Raw genomic sequence first — 5,214 nt, 5'->3', positions numbered from 1 at the left:
CCCAACCTACGGCGGTGCCTCAACACCCCGCCGGCTCTACCAATCCGTTGGCGTGCGAAGGGAAAAGATACGACCGGCTTCCCGCAGCCATTATAGATCTCATGGTCAACACGATTTGTACGGCGCTAGAATCACTGGACGGCATTGGTAATTTAATCCTAGGGTGATATAACCCATTGCAATGGAACCTCCACCATATCAACACATACCATGGTTCCATTGCCAGCCACATAGTCATATTCATAGTTGGAAAGTAACATTTCATTTGCGATGCAGGAATGATAAGTATATAGCTTTGCATTAAAGTAGTAGAAAATACTCAAGTTGACATGAGCAAGGGTGAACTTGCACGTGGACTGCGAGATAGTGCGATTCAATGCGGTTGATGGAACCTGGACCTCGGGTTACGTAAGAAGCATCATTGTCCGGTAAGGACAATGTTATAAAATCCAAATAATGCAATCATGGATGTATTATTTTATGTTGAATCCCTTTACCCCGCTGAGTCATATCAATTTAGGGTTGCGTTTAAGATTTATGTCTTTGACAGTAATTTACAATTGATTTAAAAGTATAAACCATTTTTAATTCACACAAAGTACAACAATTCAAAGTAAAACTATTTACTTGTGGATTCCCTTAATCATTCCAAAAATAATTGAAAATTATAGAGTTACCTCTATAGTTTTTGGAATAAAAAGGAATATAGTATTTTTAAGGAAAAATACCCTTTTCCAAAAGAAATGACTTGGAATAATAGAATTTCATTTTGAAATGTTTGAAAATAAGTATTTGAACTTATTTGAGATTTTCCTTGATTTTTAAATACAAGGAAATAATAGTTTGAAATTCCAAGTAATTATTTTAAATTCTTTAAATTCATAATTTTGAATTTGTTTCTTAAATTCTATTTCATATTTTATTCTGGTTAAGATTTATTTTTCATTCACTAATCCAATTTTTAATGGATTTTTAGGGTTGTATTTTATTTACTAAAAATTGGTGAAATTATGGCCTTTTTCTAAATTGTGAAAAGACTAAAATACCCCCCTGGCCCCTATTGGGCCAGCCCATTAACCTAAGCCCATGGGACAACCCACTAAGGCGTGCCCCATAACGGTTCGGTGGCGCCGAAGCGGCCCACCTCGCTCGCTCACTCCCTCGCTCGACCTAACCCTAACCTCTCGCGACCCCGTGGCGATGGCGTCGCCGCCATGGCCGCCGCCGCTGCTCCGGCTATCTCCGTGCCTCCCTGACCTCGCCACTACCTGATCTGGACCGCCGCGAGACGATCTATTGATCTGTCCGCGTGGTTTCCTCGATTGCTTCCTCTCCTGGCGAATCGCCTCCCCTCTGGATCTCGTGGAGAATCGCCTTGGGCGATTGGGAATCTCCGACGAGCTCTCGTTCTTCGCCGACGACGCGTGCGCCTCCGAGACCGACCTGGCGCGGGTGTTGCTCGCAGCGCCTGTGCCGTCATCTCCATGCTGTGGTGCTGCTGGTGGTGTTCGTCGGCGTAACACCGGCGACTTCCCTGGCTTTGCAGCTGTTGCCTAAATTAATTCCAAACTCATTTTGGAATATGAATCTCTGACTGAACCTGTGTGGTGATGATTTCAAATTGCCTGTGTGGCCTTGCTTGCATACTGAGATGATTTGTGACCTCAGTAGTTTTCTACTGCATCTGGTTGCATCCTATTTGGCTATTTGGTTGGCTTTGTGAAAATAAAACAAACTCCACAGTTGGGAATCACTAAGGTGAATGCCCTATGGATGCTTTTGATGAAAAATGGGTTGAATCTGATGGTTACTTGCTTAGGATATTCTGTGTAGTCTTGGTTAGCTGCTAATCCTTGCAATAAATCTACTGGTGCTATCTGTGCATGAGATCTTGCTAGTGTGTGCATCTGTGCATGATTTCTAGCTTCTGTGCACAAGATCTGTATCTGGATGTTTTCTATCTTAGTGGCTTCTAGACTGACAGTAATCCTTGGTGAAACCAAGTGATGACTAACCCTTTGAGCATCTGCTCAACCCATGACCATGTCATGCATGATTTATGGATTAGATCCATTGGATCTTTTCCAGGAACTAGGTATACCTTGTTCCAGCTCCTAGAAAGAAATGTTTTGTTGATGCAGACTTGTGGTTTATATCACAACCCTTCACCTCCAGGTCTTAGATGATCTTCTCAGGTCACCATGATTTCTGGTGGAGGAGTGGTTGTGTGTGTTGGTTCTGTCCTTGTGCAAGAACTGGATGAACTATGCTGTGTTAACTTCACCTTACCTTACCCTGTGAATCCCATCTGGTCGACTGGTTACTACTGCTAGGGTTTATGCCCCTTTTATATGAGCTCTACTTTTGTTCCTGCCATGACACACAAGCATGGCTTGCTTTGTGACTAAGCTGATGCATGGCCTTGCTGTGGCTTGCCCAGCACACATGGGCTGTGTGCTCTCATATGCTGAAACTTGAGCCCCTGATGGATGCTCAGTTTTGGTCTGCTCCTTCTTATCCTGGTGTTGTCCTTGGTTTTGGACAAGCACAAGTGTGCATGACACTTGGTGTCTGTCCAAACTGAATATCTATGTAATACATAACCCTTGTCTAGTGTTGGTGTTTTATTTTGCAGGTTTTGAAGATGAATATGACCAGAAGATATTCTTCAAGGCATTTAGTCTAGGTTTTAGTTTAGAACAACCTTGTAATTTTCCTTTTTCATTTCTGTTTATTATTTATCAATTCTTGTATCAAAAATATTGTAAAGACAATGTAATCTGTGTTGTGATATCAATAAAGCTCAAATTTTACTTATGAGCTTTTGATTTGTGTAATGTTTATATTCTGGAATAAATGTTGTATTTATTATTCACTTTGAAATTCAAAGTTATTTGAATTCATAATTTGTTTTTGAATTGTGAATTCAATTTCCATATTCATTTATACTTAATGTTTGATATTCCAAATGCATCTTACTTGTCAAATGAAATCAATTCCCCAAATCAACAAGATACAAAAGAGATCATGTCGAAATTTCCCTAACTCACATTGCCTAACCCTAAGTGCAAAATGAGAGAGAACCTCGATCCCTCTTAGGTTTAGTTGCAATAAGGCGCGAAAATTTCCCCCGTTTTGCGATGAAATGCACATCCCATTTCTAAATCTACCCTTCGTTGTTCCTATGTTCTAGGTTATTACAGCCTCTCCCCCTTAACAAAAACTTCGTCCCGAAGTTAAGATTGGTACCTGAACATCTCGGGGTAAGACTTCCTCAATTCTTCTTCCGTCTCCCAAGTTGCTTCTCGCTCAGGATGATGTTGCCATTGAACTTTGCAGTATTTGATTGCTCTATTTCTTAATTTCTTCCATTGTACTTCTAAGATCTTTTCCGGTCTTTCCACATAAGTTAGGTCAGATTGCAATTCTATTTCTTCATATGTGATGGGATCATCTGGTGCCTTCAAACACTTTCTGAGTTGTGAAACATGAAACACATTATGAACTTGACTTAGTTGTGCCGGTAACTCCAACTCAAAAGCTGTTCCTCGATTCTGACTGAGTATCTTAAATGGTCCAATATATCGAGGACTTAACTTTCCTTTCACTCCGAACCTCTTAAGTCCTTTCATTGGGCTAACCTTTAAATAAACCATGTCCCCCACTTTCGGTTCCCAATCTCTTCTCTTTAAGTCGGCGTAACTCTTCTGACGACTCTGAGCTATTTTGAGTCTATCCCGGATCACCTCGATGACGTCTTGTCTCTCCTTGATGTAGTCCGGTGTAAACTCCTTGTTTTCTCCGGTTTCAAACCAACAAATTGGTGATCGACACTTTCTTCCGTACAATGCTTCGTACGGTGCCATCTGGATGCTACTCTGATAACTATTGTTATATGAGAACTCCGCTAAAGGTAAATGGTCCTCCCATGAGCCTCCAAAGTTCAGAGCACAAGCTCTAAGCATGTCTTCAAGTATCTGATTGGTTCTTTCGGTTTGTCCTCCAGTTTGTGGATGATATGCTGTACTGAAATCCAACTTGGATCCCAAAGCTTCTTGTAGTCGTTTCCAAAATGCTGATGTGAAAATTGAACCTCTATCTGAGACTATCTTCTTTGGTACTCCATGCTTACTCACAATCTCCTTCACATATATATCCACAAGCTTTTCTGCAGTATTTTTTGTGTTTACGGCTATGAAATGAGCACTCTTGGTAAGTCTGTCCACTATTACCCATATCATATCCTTCTTCTTACTAGTCATTGGTAAACCAGTAACAAAATCCATTCCGATTTCATCCCATTTCCATTCCGGTATCTCTAGTGGTTTGAGTAATCCCGCAGGACTCTGATGCTCTGCCTTCACTCGTTGACATGTATGACATTCCGAGACATATTGTGCTATTTCTCTTTTCATGTTGTTCCACCAGAACATCTCCTTCAAATCCATATACATCTTAGTACTTCCCGGATGTATTGAATAAGGGGTTTCATGTGCTTCCTTTAGTATGATTGACTTCACTTCTGGATCATCTGGTACACAGATTCTTTTCTGGAAGTATAATGAATCAAAATCCCCTAGATGGAATTCTGATGGTTTTCCTTCTCCAATCCTTTTGATTTCCTCTTGGATGAACAAATCATCCGCTTGCTTCCGGATAATCTCATATTTCAAATCTGAATACATCTCATCCATAATCCTCATGGTTGCTATACTTCCCTTATCATCACCTTGAATAAATAAAATCTGAGCCTCCTCTAGCTCTTTCCGAAGTTCCTTTGGAATCTCCCATTCCGTAGGTTGATTCTCCGTACTCTTCCTACTTAGGGCATCTGCTACTACATTAGCCTTGCCTGGTGTATAGTTGATCTTAAGGTCGTAATCCTTAATCAACTCTAACCATCTCTTCTGTCTCATGTTTAATTCCTTCTGAGTGAAGAAATATTTCAAACTTTTGTGATCGGTGTATAACTCACACTTGGATCCATATAGAAATTGTCTCCAACTCTTCAGAGCATACACAACTGCCGCTAACTCTAGATCATGTACTGGGTAGTTGTGTTCATGGGGTTTCAACTGTCTTGATCCATAAGCTATTACCTTCCGATCTTGCATAAGAACACATCCAAGTCCATTCTTGGAAGCATCACAATACACCGTGTAATCCTTTCCAGGTTCAGGAACTGCTAACACCGGTCTTTGTGGTTAACTTATC

Source organism: Lolium perenne, chromosome 7, assembly GCF_019359855.2.
Source record: "Lolium perenne isolate Kyuss_39 chromosome 7, Kyuss_2.0, whole genome shotgun sequence".
NCBI classification, from domain to species: Eukaryota; Viridiplantae; Streptophyta; class Magnoliopsida; order Poales; family Poaceae; genus Lolium; species Lolium perenne.
The sequence above is the reverse complement of the archived record's forward strand: the minus strand, read 5'-3'. Positions refer to the sequence as shown.